General features: G+C 39.7%; 1 pseudogene; it reads left to right on the top strand.

Annotated features, from left to right (window-relative positions):
- Positions 1-17,786: 17,786 nt before the first annotated feature.
- LOC106842784 (regulator of nonsense transcripts 1-like) lies at positions 17,787-21,098 on the top strand (annotated as a pseudogene).
- The last annotated feature ends 339 nt before the right edge of the window (positions 21,099-21,437 follow it).

The raw sequence follows: 21,437 nt of genomic DNA, 5'->3' as shown, positions 1-21,437 counted from the left end.
GAAAAATATAATAATTTAAATAAAAGCTCAGTAAATGGGTTCAACAGCAGAATGGAGTGGGCATAGGTAAAAACCCATGAACTGGAAGATAGAACAATTGAAATTACCCACTCTGAACAATAGAGAGAAAAGAGACTAAAAAGTAAAAATGAAGAGAGCCTCAGTGACTTATGGGACTATAACAAAAGATTGAACATTCATGTCTCTGAGTTACAAAAGGAAAGGAGAAAGAGGGCGAGCTTGAAAAAGTGCTCAAAAAAGGCTGAAAATTTATGAAATTTGGCAAAACCCGGAAATATACAGATTCAAGCAGAGTGAACCCCAAACAAGATAAAACCAATACATGCCAAGACACATCATAATTAGACTTCTGAAAAGTAAAGACAAAAACTCCTGAAAGCAGTCAGAGAAAAATGACATCTTATCTATGGGGGAAACTTTTCAAATGACAGCAGATTTCTCATCAGAAACCGTGGATGCCAGAAGGAAGTGGCACAGCATTTTTCAAGTGCTGAAAGAAAATATCTGTCAACCTAGAATCCTATGCCCAGTAAAAATATCCTATAGGAAAGAGGGTAAAAGCAAGGCATTCTCAGATGAAGAAAAACTAAGATAATTTGTCACAGCAGATCTACCCTCAAAGAATGACTAAAAGAAATTCACTAAACAAAAAGAAACAAAAGAAGGAAGCTGGGAACATCAAGAAGGAAGAAAGAACATGGTAAGCAAAAACATGGGTAAATACAAGAAGTTTTGCTTCTCTTGAGTTCTCTAAAGTATGCTTCATGGTTGAAGCATAAATCACAACTGATGTGGTTCTAAATGTATATAGAGGAAATATTTAAGACAATTATATTATAAATGGAGGAAGGTAGAGGTGCATAAAGGGAGGTGAGATTTCTATTCTTTATTAAAAATAATAAAATGACAGCAGCAGTAGGCTTCAATAAGATATTTATTTACACATATAGGTATACATATGCAAAAATTTTAATATAAAAATGAAACATAGAAATCTATCGATAGATGTATAGAACAACCACCAAAAAAGCCAAACAAAGAGATGTATTCAAAAACATAAATAAATCAAAAGAAAAATCTAAGAAATGTTCCAGTAACTTACAAAAAGGCAGGAAAAAGAAAGCAAAGAAATGAAACAGAGAGAACAAACAAAAAACAAAATATGAAATGGCAGACTTAAGCCCTAACATATCAATAATTACACTAAATTTATATGCTCTAAATACATTAACTAAAAGACAGAGATTGGCAAAATAGATTTAAAAGAAATTCACCCCACTATATGATGTCTACAAGGAACTCACTACACGTATAATGACATAATCAGGCTGGAAGTAAGAGATTAGAAAAAAATATATCATGTAAACATTAACAAAATGAAAGCAAGAATGGCAATATTTATATCAAAAAAGGACATTTCAGAGCAAGAAAGAAAATCACCACACCCAAAGGGGAACATTATATAATGATAAAAGGGTCACTCTACCAAGAAGACATAGCAATCTTAAATGTGTATGTATGAAACAACAGAGCCGCAAAATATATGAACCAAAACTGACAAAACTGAAAGGAGAAATAGTTAAACCCACAATGAATACTTCAACACCTCTCTCTTAACAATTAATAGAGCAGCTACACCGAAAATCAGCAAGGATGTGGAAGAACGCAACAATGCCAAAGAACAGGATCTAATCAACATTCACAGAACGCTACACTCAACAAGAGCAGATTACACATGCTTTTCAAGTTCCACAGAATATAGAAGATAGACCATATCCTGACCTCAAGTGTAAAAGAATTGAAATAATGCAGAGTACATTCCCCAACGACAATGGAATAAAACTAGAAATCAGTAACAGAAAGATAATAGAAAAATCTTTAAACACTGGAAAACTAAGCCACACACTTCTAAATAATCTGTGGGTCAAATAGGAAGACTCAAGAGAAATTTTAAAAATCTGGAATGGGTAAATTATACTTTTCTCTTATCATTTAAATCTTGTGACAGATAACTACTTAAACAAAGATAAAAATAATGGGTTTTATAACATGTAAAAGTAAACTATATGACAAGAATGGCATAAAGCTTGAGATAAGAGAAATCAAAGTGTAGCATTGCATACAAGTGATATGTACACCAAGATGGATGAATCTAAAAGTAAGTATGCTGTATAAAAAGTCAGACCAAAAAAGAGTACATATTGTATGATTCCATTTATATAAAATTTTAGGAAATATAAACTAAAGTGGTGAGACAGAAACTAGATTAGTGGCTGCTTGAGGATGAACAGAGGACAGGGAGGATGGGGAGAGATTACAAAATGGCGCAAAGAAACCTATGGAAATGATGGATATGTTCACTACTTCAATTGTGGTGGTAGTGTCACAGGTATACACATATGTCAAAACTTATACAATTATATAATTTAAATTTGTGCAGTTTATTGTATGCCAATTTTACTGCAATAAATAAATTTTAAGAATATAAAAATGAAACATAAGAATCACCTGAGGTTATGTTATTTTATAATTTCATATGTATTTGCTTACTCATTTGCTGCTTTTAAATTTGAGTAATTCTAGCTTCTGTTGACTTTAAAATATTTCAGTATTTGTTTGCAGAGATTTTTGTTTTTATACTTCTCTATAATTAGATTGTAATCTATTTGGCTCCTCTAAGTATGTCCAAAGGCTGTAGACGTGATAATGGGCACAGCCAAGGCAGAGTGTAAACAAATCAAATGTGGCCATGGATCAACATCAGCTGCACATTCTTTTGCTGTTATTTTTAGGTAAATGAAATGAACAGGAAGATTGAAGCATCTCTCTCTTTGAATGCGGATCTTCGATATGGATGCAAAACTTTTATCCAGTGCCAAATACTGAAGTGGGAACTGGCTTCCAAAGTTGTTTTCACTTGTAAGATTTCAAGTAGATATATTTCCATGGTTGTTAAATATCAGTTTCTGGGCATTTTGCCATAATTTTAAGATAGCTGAGAAAAATTATTCTTAAAGTGTGGTCCACAGTCTATTGGAAATCTTCAAAGGGCTTGTGATTGGTTCATAAAGTCATTGAAAGGACAAATCACAGGACGCTGTGGGCACTTAAGTGTTTCACTCAAATGCAGTTTTAGATCTGCATGATAAGACATAAAAGTCAACATTGCTCTTCTCCTATAGCATTAATTTAATTAAAAACTCAAACTAGATATAAAGGGCCTAATTACTTAGGAATAGCCACTTTTGCATTTTTTCATCAAAATGTTCTGCGAACCAACTGTACCGGAACCATCTGAGAAAGTCATAAAAAGTTAAAATGCAGATTCCTGCTTCCCACCCAAATCTACTGTATTGGTTATGTTAGGGCTGAAGCCAGGAATCTACATGTTTGACAAACATCCTAATGATTCTTATGCATAACAGGATTTGAATGCTACAGTTTTCCCATCTGGATCTAGCCCCACCGGAGTAGCAAAATGTATTTCATGAAATCAAGAACATACTACTCCATTGTTTGAGCGTGGACTGCTCTATTGGCAACAGCTTCTTTGACTCTTTGTTAATCTTTGTCTGTGGTGAGCTGAGCTTCAAGCAGAATTGTAAGGTCAAATTCAAAAATGACCAAGAAAACCAAGAGATTTCTGAGAAGTCATATAAAGGATGAAGGAGGAAGCATTCAGGGGTGTGTTTTGTCCATTTTGATGAACCAAAGTATTATTTTAGATGGCAATAACAAAATTCACTTCTAGAGATAAAAATAACTTACTATTAAAGGCATTACAGTGGAAAAAATGTAATAATTATAAGACTGAAATCCCCTCTTTCGTCATTGAAACAATTGTTTTAATAATGTAATAGTTGTTTATGTAAGAAAATTAATAACACAATTCTAACACTGGATTGTACAGAAAACTTCTCCAAGATTACTGATTCCTTTTTTTTTATGTTTTTTGGTGAGGAAGACTGGCCCTGAGCTAACATCTGTTGCCAATCTTCCCCTGTTTTTTTTTTCTTTTTTTCTCCCCAAAGCCCCAGTACATAGTCGTATATCCTAATTGTAACTCATTCTAATTCTTTTATGTGGGATGCCACCACAGCACAGCTTGATGAGTGGTTCTAGGTCCACACCCAAGATCTGAACCAGAGAATTCAGGGCGGTTGAAGTGGAGCGCACAAACTTAACCACTCGGCCATGCAGCCAGCCACAAGATTGCTGATTCTTGATGGGCCTAAAACTGGGAGGATTAAAGGGCCAGGGAGATGGCAGTGATCAAGATCAAACAATCTGGCTGCACCTGGCCAACACTCTAGAAATTATTTCAATTTTTATACCCAGAGTTTCTCATTCACAAGAAATTAAATTCAATTAGTACTGTAATAACCGAATGGGTATTTACAGTTGTAGATTAATAGCCATAGGTTACATAAAAATGCTGGGCTTCTTGGCTAAGTTAAGACAGTGTCAAAGTGGGCGCTACATCTTCATCTACTGACGCACTAGTGTACCTCAGCCAGTTAGGGCAGAAGACTTGGTGAGTTTGAAGCGAATAATCCTGGATTTGGAAGCTTGGACTGTATCCAGCTCAGGTCTCAAGGAGTGAGGGTCTCAAGCTGTGAGACTCCAATTTTAGCCACCCCCATGGTGCTAACAACTAAACTAAAAGCTGCCCCTGCCTTATTGAGTTATGTCTGCAAGGAATGGCAGCACAGCCCTTGGGACAAGAGCAAGGCCTAGGCTGTGAATTAATAATGGCAGGCTGCTTCAGGGTGATCCTTACTAAGTGTTTCTCCTCTGTTTTGTATATAAGAGGAGCCTTAGAGACATTAGTAAGCCAAGTACAACAATGTGTATTTACTGTGATTTAAAGAAGTCACAGGAAGAAGCCAAATAGTAGATGTTGGAATTAAGATCACACAAACGGAAATTGCTGGTATGAGCTTCCTACATTAGTCTGGACTCATTAACCTGTACACTATGTACCCCCTCCTAATCTCTATAAGATTTTTAGAGTTCATATGAAAAGATATCTCATTCACGGGATGTCCTCATCACCACATCTTCTCATGTCCAAATCTTTGTTTACCTCAAATGCTACAATTTCCCTGAAGCCACTCTGCCTTCACTCAATCAGAAGAATTACTCTCTGCCTCTGCTTTGTTCCTAACAGACTTTGCACCCTTTTATAGCACATATACCTTTCATGATTAAGTTTTTGCCTGTCTTTCTCCCTGGATTAAACCCCTAAAGGTAAGGTCCATGTCTGATGATCTCTGTATCGTCCACTGCACAAAGCACATTATTTGCACACAACTCGCATTTTACAATGTTTAGTCAACTGAATTTAAAGGAGTTATAAAAATAACCATGGAATTTTCAGAGTAAATATAGTTAGCAAGATAAAATAATGTATATTTAGTCTGACTTTTACAAGTCATAGAAATGTCCTCAAAAGTAGGTGTTCAAATTACCCCAATATCAGCATGGATCTGTCTCGATCGGAAGCTTGGCTAATGCTGACTGCACAGTGCTGTTGATATGTTTCAATGTATTTGAAAAGCATGATTCAAGAGCATCGTCCTCTCCATCCTGAGAGTTCAGAATATAGTACTTTATGTTTATACGCAGAGGCCATAACATCTTTTTACAATCACTGTCTTTTTTTACAGTTCTCCCACTTTGACTCGTAGCTAGAAAGTGTTTGATGGAATAATTTGAGTTTAGATAAATAGTCTTAATTGATGTTTAATCTCCAAATGATCAGAGATCTATTCAAAGGCCTACTGTTCTACCACATTTTAGCAGTAGGAATACATAATTAAACATCTGTTCCTAAATAGATACATTAAGTAAATAAAATAGAAATAGATACAAATATTTTGGAAACTTGATAAAAAATCTATTTATATAGGGAAACACTAGAATAATACCATTATTGTAATCAACTTTACAATAGAAAAATCTTTTGGTCTCTTCCCTCAAAATTAGCTAAATATATAGACATATTCAAATACATCCATAGGGAGACAATGAAGTTGGTTTTCATTCTACAGCAATCTACGTCTTAAATGTATACACAAGTGTATAAAGTATACCTGCCCTCTATATAACCTACCTCTGGGGAAGTCATATTTATTATTTTTCTCAAATGTAAAGATCAATTAGATAATTTAGAGGTCAATAGTGAGCATTTGGTAATTTAGGAATGATTAACAGTATCTTCAGCTATAATTTCAAAATCTGAAAACTGCTAGGATCTAGGGAGTAATTTGATTGGCCATTAAAATGTTCTTAAGCTCTAGAATAACATATAAAGTCTCCACTGATGAACAAAGCCATTCGTGGTCAGCTTAATTTTAAACAAATTTAAATATATTAATTTTCCTAATAAATATTTAATTAATATGCAGATGACAGTAAAGTAATTCTGCAGACTGGAGTCATCTTAAGGCAATCAAAGCCTCAGGAGAATGGAGGGATTTTGACTGTGGCTACTTCGCATAATCTGGGGGTGCAACTTACTTTTCATAACACAAAAAGCGTGTTTTCTTTGCTAGCCGAGCCACATGGTAAATGCAACAATTTCAATTCAATTCAACAAATATTAGGTATCTTCTACAAGAGGAGTCAGCATAACACAGTGGTTAACAGTGTGACCTCGGGAGCTAACTGCTTGGTTAAACCCTTGTTTTACCACTTCACACCTGAGTGACTGCTAAAGTTACTTAATAGCTCGGTGCCTCAGTTTCCTCATCTGTAAAATGGGGGTGATAATAACACCCAACTCATAGGACAAAATAAGTTGAAACAAAATAATATTCATGAAGCTCTTTAGTCCTGATGTAGGAAGTGGGTAATAAATTGTATTAATCAGGGTTCTCCAGAGAAACAGAACCAATAGGATATATATATATGGAGATTTACTATGAGAAATCAGCTTACAGAATTATGGAGGCTAAGAAGTCCCACGAGTTACCATCTGCAAGCTGGAGACCAAAGAAAGCCAGTGGTGTAATTCAGCACAAGTCCAAAGGCCCAAAAGCCAGGGGAGCTGATGGTATAAATACTAGTCCAAGGGCAGGAGAAGATGAGATGTCCAGCAGGCAGGCAGGAGCGAAGGGGCAAATTCCTCCTTCTTCCACCTTTTGGTTTTTCAGGCCCTCAACAGATTGGGTAATGCCCACTCACACTGGGGAGGATAATCTGCTTTACTCAGTTCATCAATTTGAATGCTAATCTCATCCGGAAATGTCTTTCCAGACACACCCACTAACAATGTTTAATCTGGCCATTCCATGGCTAGTCAAGTTGACCCGTAAAATTAACCATCACATAAACATTAGCGGTGTGCAAGGTGCTGTGTTCGGTGCTAAGATAAGGCATGAACATAACACAATTCCCTCCCATAAAACAAGGCAGTTCTGCAAAGCCCAGGCAAACAGGGATCATTTTGGCCTTCTTCATAATCCCAAATTGGGGCACTCTGAGGAAACAATGAGAGACGTTCATTTTATACTTCCACTATATCTCATTTGCATTATGATAGAGTTATTAAAAAATAGGGAGTGTTGGGTTTTGAGAAAAGAGCTAATTTGAATGAAACCCTGAGGAGAATAACTTCCCTTCGGTTGGTGTCCACCAGCCCTCCAGAGAAAGACGTCCCTGAGAATTGCCTTTTCCGATCTCTTGGTCTAACTGGTTTCCAAGTGTTGTTGACGCCGCTCACCAGAAAGTGGCTGGAAAACAATTCATTTCTAGTCCCTTTCCAGTGGCGATAAAATTTAAATTTATAAGTTCAAATTTAAAAGATCAATACCCACTTCCAGCCCAGCATTTCCTCTGATTTCGAAAAGTCTCTTTTTATTTTTAATAAGCATGCAGCTTAGCTGACTGGCCCCCATCATTTTCGCAGGGCCAGTGTGTATTTGGATATGGCCCTGGGGGCTGTAGCAGGCACAGGCAGAAGGGGAACACCCAGCATGACTTGGGAATCTTTGGAAATTCTGCTTTCTCCCTCTATCACTCAATAACATTTCTTCTCTCAGTGAGAGAAATCCAAATGTAGTTGGCTTGAGCAAACAAAAGGAACTTTTTGGCTCACATTGAAGCAAAACCCAAAAACATCCTCAGGTAAATTGAATTCAAGGGCAGCTGAACCAGAACTCAATAAATATCATTAGAGCTCTGTCTTTGCACATGATGGGCATGCATGCGGTCCATTATCAGCCCAAGAGGCCCATCCTGCCAGCTGTGTAATCAGGGCAGGAAGACAGCATGCACACCTCTCTACCTGGACCGTCTCCCTCCTCTTGGACCACATGCCCAGCCCTGAGCTAAACTCTGTGTCCAGGAGGCTGGGGCGTAGGTCATCTGCCCGCCCTGAGAGCATATCCACTGGAGGATAGTATAGAAGAGCAGAAGTCTAGAGACACACTACCCAGGTTTGGATCTCAGTTCCACCACTTACTGGCTGTGTGACATTAGGCAAATTGTTTGGCCAATCTGAGCCTCAGTTTCCTCATCTGGAGAACGGAGGCAATAAATTGTACCTATCTCATCATTGTGTTGCAGAGTAACTGAGTTAATACATGTAAGGCATTTTGAACCGTGCCCGACGCCTGGTAACCACTCATTCAGCAAGTGTCAGCAGTGCTGTCAACTAGGAGGAAGAGGAGGAAAAGGAGGAGGAGGAATCAGTGACTGATGTCCTCACTAGCATCACATGGTGTGGAGGAAGGGTAGGTTTCAAAGGAATCAGTTCAAGGCAAAACACATAAACAAACAAAAAATCCCCTCAAACGAGCAAGTGTTTATGTCCGGCCTCTACATCAATCTGTTATCTTCTGCTCTGTTCCTAACAGACGCCCACACAGTGTGGGTGCTACAAAGATAACATCTAGTCTGTGGTGAGTAATCTTTGTGGAGGTCCCGGCTTGGTGACATCAATATAAATGTGTTGCTTTCAAAAATGAAGTAGTTTGACATGGTAAAGTTAGGGTTTAAGGCTCCTCCGAGTAGCTTTTGATTTGTAAATCTTGTTATGTCTATGACTAAAGCCATGATGTTGCACATGAATATGTTGCAGGGTGAAAAAAAAACCTACATCAGATGTATCTTTTAAAAAAATAATGTTACTCCCTAAAATCTTCTTTCCTGCAAAAAAATGGATTGCATATTAGTTGTGCAGGCAGGGAGAAAGGAGGTGAAAGAGGCAAGGGAGCAAGACAGGCAGGAGGAAACCAAAATAAACCCACTCCTGTGTAGAGCGTTGGAAATGTGGCACTGACAAAGACTTCCTGTTCCGTGTAGAAGCGCTGGCAGAGGCGGCGTGCAGGGCTGAGGGTGTACTCAGCTGTGCAGAGCTGATTATAGAAGATGAAAGGGCTTGGCAATTTATTTCATCTCACACTGAAGCACTGCTGACAACTGAAAGTGAGGACAGAAGGATTCATTTGTTCAACTTCTGTTTTAAAAAGCAGACTTCAAATGATACCACAGAGAGAAAAAGGAGGAAATGCTGTGGTGTAATAAAATATCCATTTTTTTAAAAAAAAATACACTAGCTGTAGCATTTGTATTTTGCAGATGGGTTTGGAAGGCAAAGGACTTGGGCTTTTTTGTGGTTGTTATCAATTCCAGGGAATGAAATGTATGTGTGCAGGATCAATTGCTAATCAGCCAGGCCGAATTCAACTACTCTGACCAGAGTGCTCACGTCCATTCCACCCTGAGGCCAAAGATCAGTCAAAATGAAAACACATCTAATGCTGCAGTCTTTAAATACTTCTCGGAAAACTGAAACTAGAAAAGATCTTAGGCAAGATCTTTAGACTAAAAGTAAATAAATATATGCTACCTGGTAGAGAATATATTTTAAATTCTATAATCCCAGTCTTTTTAAATTTTAGTTCACAAATCCAGATTTTCTTCATTTATCTATATTATTGTGTTTGCTTGAGATTTTGGAAGAAAATTTTCTACATCCTTTTAAATAAAATGTGATATTTTTCATCAACATATTTAGTGTTTGAGAATCAGGAATAGTTTTCAATTCAAAGACTCAAATAAATTATTACGAAATCTAATCTACCTAGCAAAGTGATCTTATCCCAAAAGATTTATAAAGATGGGTAATATCTCATACAGATAGCACATTAGTTATTTATGATTAATACACAAATACAGATCCAAATGTTGATGACAAAGATAAAGAAATACATTTTGCCTGTAATCATTAATATTAAACTAAAGTATCAGTAACGAGTACATCATTCTTAAGCAATTTCTTTCTTAAGCAATTCCATTGAATGTTGATTCTTTTCTTGGTAATTTATATTAGAAATCTGGTTATTTTCACTGTTTTCAATGTGGGGTTTTTTCTGCAAGAAATCAGCAGAGCAATAGAAATGGAAAAGGTTATGGCTAAAATAAATTCGCTAGCTCTCTTAGCCTCTCAAAACCACTAAATTCAAGAGTTCATCTTTCAACAAATATTTTTGGAACACCTGCCGTGAGCCAGGCACTGTTTTGGGAGACTAGGAATAACAGCATTTACCAAAAGCTCTGGCTGTTATGGAGGGCCACTGCGGGAGGCTGGGCAGGTTTGCTCCAGGAGGCACCACTCCCACAAACCACAATGCAAGAGGGGCCCCCTGGAGTTGTGCAATGCACAGCCCTGCTTCTAGTCCAATAGAGGGAGACAGAAAATGTACCAGTAAACTAACAGGCAAATAGATAAGAGTTATGAGTTCGATAACTCATTATAGGTAACAGTATGAAGACTGACTGGGGATAGGAAGAAGGGCCACATCCCATGGGGATTTCAGGGAAGGCCTCATTAAAAAAAAGAAGGATCCTGCCATTTGCGACAATCTGGATGAAACTGGAGGACATTATGCTAAGTAAAATCAGCCAGACACAGAAAGACAAATACTGCATGATCTCACTTATATGTGGAATCTAATAAAGTCAAACTCATAATAGCAGAGAGTACAATGGTGATTGCTAGGGGCTGGGAGGTGGGGGAAATGGGGAGATGATGGTCAGAGTACAAACTTTCAGTTGTGCAGGATGAGTAAGTAAGTTCTGGGGATAGCATGGTGCCTGTAGTTAAAATTTGCCAAGAGGGGGCCGGTCCCGTGGCTAAGTGGTTAAGTTCTCGCCCTCTGATGTGGCGGCCCAGGGTTTTACCGGTTCAGATCCTGGGCACAGACGTGGCACCGGTCATCAGGCCACGTTGAGGCAGCATCCCACATGCCACAACTAGAAAGAAGCACAACTAAAATATACAACTATGTACTGGGGAGAATGGGGGAGAAAAAGCAGTGGGGGAGAAAAAGGAAAAAAGAAGATTGGCAACAGTTGTTAGCTAAGGTGCCAATCTTTAAAAAAAAAAACAATTGCCAAGAGAGTAGATCTTAAATGTTTTCATCACTCATACATACAAAAAATGCTAACTATTTAAATGGTGGATGTTAATTAGCTTGATTGTGGTCCTCATTTCACAATGTCTATGTATATCAAATTTCATGTTGTATACCTTAAATATTAATTTTTGTCTATTATACTTCAGTAAAGCTGAGCAAAAAAATAAAAAGAAGTAACATTTAAGCTGAGACTGAATGATAAGAAAGATCCAGACTTGTGAAGATCTGAGGAAGAATGTTCTAAGTACCGGAACATGAGAATGAGTTTGTCAGTCCCTGGGGCCAGAGAGAAGGCTTCAGCAACTGAAGTAGTGAGCACGAGGGAGAGGAGCAGAAGCAAGGTCAGGGTACAGAAAGAGGCCATTCTTCAGAGGCCTGATAGGCCCAAGAGTTTGAAGTTTTTCTAGGGACAAAGGGAAGATTCTAGAGAGTTCCTTCTATTCGAGAGAGTGATGTTAAAGTTTCAGTAGCACAAGAATAGCTCAGTATCGAGGCTCCTGTTCCCATTCTGGATGATTCAGAGCACCAGATGATAGAATTTTGAGGTAAGAAGAGCAAGTATGGAGATACATTATAATTAAATGGTGATTACTGGATTGAGGTTCTAACTAGAAAGTCATAATGATTCAAACCCTACAGAAGCAAAAGCCAAGCCAGGGGCACTATAGATTTTTCTGTCTAGCTGAGTAATTGTTTTTCAGACACTTGGACACTAAATTATACATTTTTGCTCTGCCATAATGAATGGTATTTAAACCAAATAGAAGACTGAACATACTCTGAAAAAGCTCTGTTCTAAGCAGTGGTTCAAGCACCTGTATGTTCTCATAACCCCAACACCCTTTACTTAGCTTATATATAGCTTAATATTGAGTATAACATTGAGTATACAGTATATTCAATAATATCCCAATATTGGGTGTAGCTTAATTATATACAGCCTAATATTGAGTTACATATACCAAACCATTTAATAAATGTGGTAATCACTTTTCTATATAAGTTAATGTTTATTATTGAAAGGACCAAAGATATCCAGGAATAGGTAAAGTACATAAAATCTTACACCTACTCTTACAGTAAGTAGTTAATAAATGTCTGGATGAATGAATGAAAGCCTAGACTTCAATCATTTGTCATTCACTAAAAATATGCTATTTAATTGAAATTATTTGAGCTGCAAGTTAGTTTGAATAATACCTCAATTTTTATAACAAAATGTAAGTCTGTGATATAAGGGATGCATGATCTTTTATTTTATTGATAAAGAAAAAATTATAAAAATGAGGCTTTAATATTAGCAGCTCCATTCTAATATACAACATATTGGGCATTATCATAGGTACACTCAGTTTGGGGCACAGATTTTATTTCCATAAAGACAACTTGGGGACATAGTCCATTTAATTAGAGTGTTTTCATAAAGCCTGTCATAAAATGTACTTTTCTTAAATTCGTCTTCACAAAAGAGTTAAGTCATAACGAAATGCTTTAAAAATATGTCTAAAGATAGTACTTCTGGATAACCAGAAACATTAAAAATAAATCATTGACTCAAGTACATGAGAATATCAACAAACTAGGAGGGCAAACGGGCAGTATACTTGGTCATTTCCCATACCATGCCTTTTCTTTCCTTTTCATGAAGTGTAAATTACACACAGTGAAATGCACATATCTTAAGAATATAGTCCAATAGGTTTTGACAAATGCGTGCACCCTATAAACAGCAGCCATACCACAGAAACTTCCCTCAGGGCCCTTCCTAATCAATCTCCTTACCCTTCCACTTGAGGCAATCACTTTTCTCTCACCATAGCTTAGTTTTACCAGTTTTAGTAATCCATTAAAGAGAATTATATTACTTAGCAATAAAAAAGAATGAACTGCTGGGGCCAGCCTGGTGGCACAGTGGTTGGGTTTGCCTGCTGCACTTTAACAGCCCAGGGTTTGCTGGTTTGGATCCTGGGCATGGATCAATGCACCGCTTATCAAGCTGTGCTGTGGCAGGCAGCCCAAATATGAAATGGAGGAGGATGGGCACAGATGTTGGCTCAGGGCCAATCTTCCTCAGCAAAGAGAGGATGATTGGCAGCAGATGGTAGCTCAGGACTAAACTTCCTCAAAAAAAAAATAAAAGAATAAACTATTGACAGACAAAACAACATGAATGAATCTCCAAATAATTATGCTGAGTGAAAGACCAAAGAAGTATATATCGAGTTATTCCATTTATATGAAATTCTAGAAAATGCCTGCTAACCATTAATGACAGAATTCAGATCACTGGTTGTTTGGGACCAAGGAGAGGGATCATCCTGAGGAATTACAAATGGGCGTAAGTAAATTTGGGTGACATATTAGTACATCAAAACTTATCAAATTGTACTCTTTAAGTATGTTTGTTGATTTTTCCATTATATCTCAGTAAAGTTTAAAATCGTAACTTGGAAATGGCCAATCAGCTTGTTGGAAGAAAATTCATTTTGTAAGTCACACCAAGCTTTTATAGTCAACAAGTAATTAAGCTTTCATAAATTGTTTTTTAATTTTCAAAAATGCTTGACCATTTTTTCTCCAAATATTTTTCTCTAATGCAATTTTTTTCTCTCCCTCTTATAATTCCAATTCATTGTGTATTTGATGTCTTGATGTTATCCCACAATAAAGAGGTCAATACAGCTCTTCCTATTTTTTTCACTCTGGGCTTTGGTTTGGCTTGTTTCTATTGACTCATCTGCAGGTTCATTGATCTTTTCTCATTGACCAATAGGTTGTTATGACCTCCAGTGAATTTTTCATCCTATTTCTCAAATTTCCATTTGGTCCTCTTTTAGTTTCCATTTCTCTACTGTAAACCCCTTTCTGCTCATGCATTATATCCATCTTTGCCTTAAATCTTTGAAAATATGTATAATATTGTCTTAAATTCTTTTTGACCAGAAGGCTCTAGTTAAGTTTTTTTTTTCAGTTCAAATTATAAAGCAATTGTGAATACCTGCCATTTTAGTCTGAGTAGATGACTCCCTTATTTAATGTTTTATATAGTGTTGATGTACTACTCAAAGCACAAAACACGCTATTCTTTAAACCCAAACCCTTTCCATTTCTTATTTATTCAATATTTTGGACACATATTATGAGATGTGCACTGGACCTAAAATTAAGAGTTCTGTGAAAACCATCATCATTGGAAGAAGTAATTCACTGATCTACTGAATTTTTCAATAGTTTCAAGTACATATTCAGTTATATGTTGCTAATTGATCCACTAAAATAAGATGGCAGAAAGCCAAGCTCTACCTTTGGAATCATTATTTTCTTTCTTTCTTTTTTTTCTACAAGTGGTATTTACCTATTATCATCTGTTGTAGAGAAAAACAAAATAATGTCTCAGTCCAGACTTTTAAGTGATGCTGCACTTTAAACTTTTTATTGAGGTCTAAGTTACATAAAATAAAATGTACATATCTTAAGTGTGTAGTTCCATGATTTTGACAATTGTATACCTCCATGTAACAACCACTCAAATTAATATACAGAACATTTTCATTACCCCCTAAATTTTCCTCATTTACCCTCTCCAGTTAGTCTGCTTTCTCCCAGAGGTAATCAGTTTCTGATCTCCATTAATGGGAAATAGATTTGCCTGTTATTAGAATTCATATAAAATGAAGTCATACATAAGTACTCTTTTGCATCTTTTCACACATACAATATTTTTGAGATTTATCCATGTGGTTGCATTAATCAAAAGTTCAATCTTCTTTATTGTTAAGTAGTATTTCACTGTACAACAATTTCTTTATCCATTTTTGTATGAATGGGCCTTTAGATTGTTTTCAAATTTTGACTATTATGAATAAAGTCTGCTATTATCATTCTTGTATACATGTTTCTGTGGACATATGTTTTCATTTCTCTTGGCTTAAAACCTAGAAATGGAATTGCTGTGTAATAGAATAGACTTACATTTCACTTTATCACCAGCTTACTTGTACTTAGTGTTTTTGTGGTATATCTTTTCCCACTCTTTTAAATTTAGCTTGTTTGTATTTTTAGATATTATAGGATGTATCTTGTAAACAACATGTAGATAGGTCTTGCTTTTTTTTAACCAGTCTTTAGTGTTTAGTCCATTTACATTTAATGTAATTATGGTTTTGTTCTGATCAGTTTAATTCTACTATCTTGGCATTTATTTTCTATTTGTCCCATCTGTTGTTTGTTCCATTGTTCATTTATTCTTATTGTCTTTGGGATTTATTGAGTATTTTTGGATTCAATTTTATCTACTTTATTGACTTTTTAGAAATACTTCTTTCTGTGTGTGTCTGTCACCTGTGTGTGTGTGTGTTTTAGTGGTTACCCTAAAGATTGAAATATGCACACTTAACTTATCACAGTCTCAATTCAAATAATATTATGCTACTTAAAGAACAACCCAAGAAATATATAATAGTATAATTTCATTTAATTCCCACTCAATTCTTTGTGTTCTAGTCATATATGTTTTTTCTAAAGATTGGCCCTGAGCTAACACCTGTTGCCAATCTTTTTTTTTCTTCCTGCTTTTTCTCCCCAAATCCCCCCGGTAAATAGTTGTATATTTTAGTTGTGGGTCCTTCTAGTTGTGGCATGTGGGATACCACCTCAGTATGGCCCAAGGAACAGTGCCACATCTGTGCCCAGGATCCGAACCAGTGAAACCCTGGGCCACCCAAGTGGAGCGCGTGAACTCAACCACTCAGCCACAGGGCCGGCCCCTCTAGTCATATATTTTAATTCAACATATTTTATAAACCCCACAATCCATTATTACTGTTTTTGCTTGAAACAGTCAATAGTCTTTTAAAGAACTTCAGCAATCTCATGAGTCTGGGAAGACTAAAATGAGATTTCAAGGGCACCAAGGAAGCCAGGACCTAGATTCTTGAGAGAAGAGTTCAAAGAATTGAGCCCAACAGTCTGAGCCTCTTTTGTCCTTGAGGCATTTTGCGATTTGTAAGTAGTGTAGGTCAAGAAGTATAGAAAGAGAGCAGAAAGTAGCTGCTATGTGTTTGAGAAACTATGTAGGATTTTTGTCAGATTCATGGTTCTAGGGAGATTAAAAATGGAATTAAAGGACTACCTAAAGGATGAGGTTCTGAAAAAACCCCAAGTATTCAATTGAACACCAGAAGAGCTACAGTCTAAGAGTGAGGTTAAACTAGAAATAGACCAGCCTTACAAAGACTGAAACCCAGCTGTGAATCAGCTCAGTCTGTCTGAATTTAAGTAATCCATGCATACTCTAATTGCCTGCCAGAAGCTAAAAAATTCTCTCTGGAGAAAGATAATATTTTCCAGAACCTCTATAATTTTTATACATAATTTCCATAATTCAATAAAAAATTTACCACATATACAAAATAAAAGATAAAAAAGCAATAGAAACTGATGCACAAGCAATCTAGACATCAGTTTTCAAACACAGACTTTAAAATAACTGTGATTAATATATTAAAGGTAATAGATGATGTCAACTTAAAAAGCAAATTTGCCTATTATCTTGTCTCAAAATGGGTTCATTCAGGAATAGCCAAAAGAATTGCAATTTGGAACATGCATGCTATGGCAAACCACAGGCAAATCCAGCAAACAAAGAAGGGGAGCTGCTTTTATAGAGAAAAAGGGAAAGTTGGGAAGGGCTTTTCTAAAGGAAAATGTATTGGGGGAAAGTAACAGTTCAGGGCCACAACAGGTTCTCATTGGCTAAGTTGTGGAGTTTCTCATTGGCTAGGCAGTTGCCAGGTAGGGAGAGAAATCTTCCTTCAGCAGTAAAGCAGTTTTACTTCCTGTGGAAGACGCAAGGTTCCCCCTCTTCTTATTTGGTGTAATTGAGGTTGTATGATAGGGCATGAGAGCTCCCCCTATAGGCCTTCCCGACCCTAATTTAGTTAAAGTTTCTTTTATTAATTTCCACAATGACAAGATGGAGAAATTAACCAGAAAACTGGAATTTATATCAAAATAATAAGATGGAAATTCTAAAGCTAAAACTAAAAAATAATATCTGAAATCAAGAAAGCAATAGAAGCCACCTCACATCTGCTAAAAAAGGCAAAATTAAAACTACTTAGGACAGGGGGCGGTGTTAGTGCTTCCTTCTGGGGACTGCAGGGAGGACGACTCCTAGGAGAACGGCACGGGCTCCCTGCACGTGGCTTTTGGTCCAGGTCACGCTGCGGCAGGCATCTCGGTTCTGTCCAGGAGTGCAGGAGCCACGCCTCCACCTCATCACGGTGGCAGACTTGAGTGTGGCGCAGCACTGGCCTGAGGGCCCTATGGGGCGGCACCATGAGCATGGAGGCTACTGGCCCAGATAGTGGGCATTCAGCTTCCTGGACATCCAAGGCAGCCGAGCTGCTTGACCCGCACAGCAGGGCTCCAAGTTCGACTTCACCAACTTCACCCTCCCCAGCCAGATGCAGAAGCCCCCCAGCAACCTCAGAGGTGGCAACCTCAGAGGCCGGGTCAGAGTGAACTCTGCAGCCAGACAGCTGGTTCTGCAGCCAGACAGCTGGTTCTGCAGGTCAGGAGACTAGAGCATCCTGCAGCATGTGGCCATGGACCAGAGTGTGGCCAAGACCAGGCAGTTGTTGGAGGAGTTGAACTTCCAAGAAGATGAAGAAGATACCTATTCCAGGAAGGATCTCCATAGTATATGCCTGCAGTTTCTGTAGAATACACGATGCTGGTTGCGTGGTTTACTGTAATAAATACCAGCAAAAAGAAGTTCTATAAGGGATGTCAAAATACTTCTGGTAGCCACATTGTAAATCACTTTGTGAGGGCAAAATGCAAAGAGGTGACTCTGTACAAGGATGGGCCCCTGGGAAAGAGGGGTCTAAAGTGCTAAAACTGCAGCTTCAGCTACGTCTTCCTTCTTGCTTTGTTCCTGACAAGGCCAACTGGGTCATGGTGCTGCTGTACCACTCAGAGCAGCTTTGGGGGCATCAATGGGGATAGCTGGCAGTTGCAGCCTCTGATCTAGGACTCCTTCCTGGCCTGGCTGGTCAAGATCCCTTCTGAGCAGGAACAGCTGGGGGCTCAGCAGATCATCAAGCTGCAGGAGCTCTGGAAGGAAAATCCTTCCACACCTTAGAGGACCTGGAGAAGAATGGGGGAGGGATGGCAGATGAGGAGCCATAGCACATCCTCCTGCTGTTCCAGGACTTGTACCAGTACCAGAACATATTTGGCCCTCTAGTCAATCTAGAGGTCAACTACGATAAGTACCCAGACTTAAGGTAACATCACGATCAGGTGGGACCTGGGTCTTAACTAGAAGAGAATCCCCTACTTCACTTTCCCAAGACGGACTCTGGTAATGAGGATTTAGTCATAATTTGGTTAAGAGACATGCAGCTCATGCAGGGGGATGAGATATGCCGGTGGTACAAAGAGGACCTGGCCCCCTATGGAAAGGGATCGGCCACATCATCAAGGCCCCTGATAATTATGGTGATGAGATTGCCATTGAGCTGCAGAGCAGTGTGGGCGCCCTCATGGAGGTGACTCATAACTTCCAGGTGGACTTCATGTGGAAGTCATCCTCACTTGATAGGATGCTATGTGCATTGGAAATGCGTGCTGTGGACGAGACCTCCATGTCAGGCTACATCTACTACAAATTGCTCAGCCTCAAGGTGAAGGATGTGATCATCGAGTGCCGGCTGCCTAAGCACTTCGGGTCACAAGAGCTCCCTGACCTCAACCACTCTCAGGTTTACGCTGCGAAGACTGCTGCAGAGACCACTGAACCTGATCCAGGGACCACTGGGCACAGGGAAGATGGTGACCTTGGCCACCATCATCTACCACCTACCTCAGCAAGGCAATAGGCCTGTGCTAGTTTGTGTTCCCAGTAACAGAACCATGGATCAGTTGATTGAGAAGATCAGCACCAAGAGCCGCAAGACCATCGACTCCCTGGTGTCCTTCCTGGCCCTGCAGAAACGGATCAGGAACGTTGATAGATGGCATGCCAGAAGCTGCTGCTGCAGCTGAAGGATGAGACTAGGGAGCTGTCATCTGCAGACAAGAAGCAGTACCCAGCCCTAAAGCACACTGCCAAGAGAGAGCAGCTCATCAAAGCAGATGTCATCTGCTGCACGTGGCTGGGTGCAGATGACCCAAGGTTCGCCAAGATGCAGTTCTGCTCCATTTTAATTGAGAGAAGTACTCAGGCTGCCGAGCCAGAGTGCGTGGTCCCTGTGGTCCTCAGAGCCAAGCAGCTGATCCTCATGGGCAACCACTGCCAGCTAGGCCTCATGGTGATGCGCAAAAAGGCTGCCAGGGCTGCTCTGTCCCAGTCACTCTTTGAGCACCTGGTGGTGCTGGGCATCCATCCCATCCACCTCATCTGCCTCTAGGTCCAGTATCGGATGCACGCTATGCTAAGCACCTTCCCACCCATCATCTTCTATGAGGGCTCCCTTCAGAACAGCATCACTGCAGCAGATTGTGTGAAGGGGTCTGACTTTCAGTAGCCCCAACCTGATAAACTGATGATCTACGTGACCCAGGGTGAGGAGGAGATGGCCAGCTTGGGGACCTCCTACCTGAACAGGATGGAGGCTGCCAACATGGAGATCGCCATGAAGTTACTGAAAGCAGGTGCCAAGCCAGACCAGATTGACATCATCATGCCCTATGAGGGTTGGCGCTCCTACCTGGTGCAGTACATGCACTTCATTGGCTCCCTGCACACCAAGCTCTACCAGGAGGTGGAGATTGCCAGCATGGACACATTCCAGGAGCACGAGAAGGACTTTGTCATCCTCTCCTGCATGTGGGCAAATGAGCACCAAGGCATTGGGTTTTTAAACAACCCCAGGCAGTTTAATGTGGCCCTGACCAGAGCACAATATGGAGTCATTATTGTGGGCAACCCAAAGGCCCTGCCCAGGAACCACCTGCTGAACTACTACAAGGAGCAGAAGGTGCTGGTGAAGGAACCCCTGAATAGCCTGTGGGAGAGCCCCATGCAGTTCAGCAAGCCCAGGGTGCTGGTCAACACCATCAATCTGGGAGCCCGCTTTATGACAACAGCCATGTATGACCCCAGGAGGCCATTATCCCAGGATCTGTCTATGATCAGAGCATCCAGGGCTGGCCCTTGAACAGTGCTTCCAGACCCACAATCAGTGGGCACGATCGGTGCTGGGCCCAGCCATGTGGCCGCCATGAGCATTCCCCATCCCCTTCAACCTGGTCATGTCACCCATGTCACCACTGGGATATTTTGGACAAGCTAACAGGGCCAGCAACAGGCCAGGACACCCCAAAAGGCAAAGCTGGTTGTGGGAGATGCCAGAAGAACAACTTTGAGCATCCTGGGCCCAGCCAGAGGAATCTCTCCAACAGCCAGTTCCGCCAGGACTTGGTGTCACAGCTGTTTTCGCAGGGCCCCCTGATGCCAGGCTACATCTCCATGAACTAGCCCTGCTGGATGAGCTAGCCCGGCCTCTCCCAGCCCAAGGTATTGGTGATGAGTTTAAGTCACAAATCAACATGAAGCTGTCACAAGACTCCACGTACCAGGGGCAGCAGGTATACCAGCATGGCAGAGTGATGGGATTGTCCCAGGACCAGAAGGTGACTTAGTCCATCAGCCTCTTATTCTGAGTAATAAAAAATAAAAATAACTGGATACCTGTTTCCCACTGCTAAAACTGAAGCAGCACTGTGAGCATCAGGAGAAGGAGAGGAGCACCCGAGGGAGAGAGGAGCCTAAGACAGAGGGAGCCCCCACCGCTGGCATATGGTGGTGAGGACAAGGAGAAGGGAGAGCGGGAGAGGGTGGTGGCAGCAGAAGATGGCCCGCCTGCCAGCCCTGCTAGGCAAGGAGGCCCAGTGTCACCGTGTCCACACCTGGGTCTGAGACCAGGGCAGAGGGAGGAAGACCTTCATCTCAGCGTAGCCCTTTCCTATGTTCTTTTCTCT

Source organism: Equus asinus, chromosome 9, assembly GCF_041296235.1.
Source record: "Equus asinus isolate D_3611 breed Donkey chromosome 9, EquAss-T2T_v2, whole genome shotgun sequence".
In the NCBI taxonomy this organism is placed as follows: Eukaryota; Metazoa; Chordata; class Mammalia; order Perissodactyla; family Equidae; genus Equus; species Equus asinus.
This window is presented reverse-complemented; position numbering and strand designations above follow the sequence as displayed.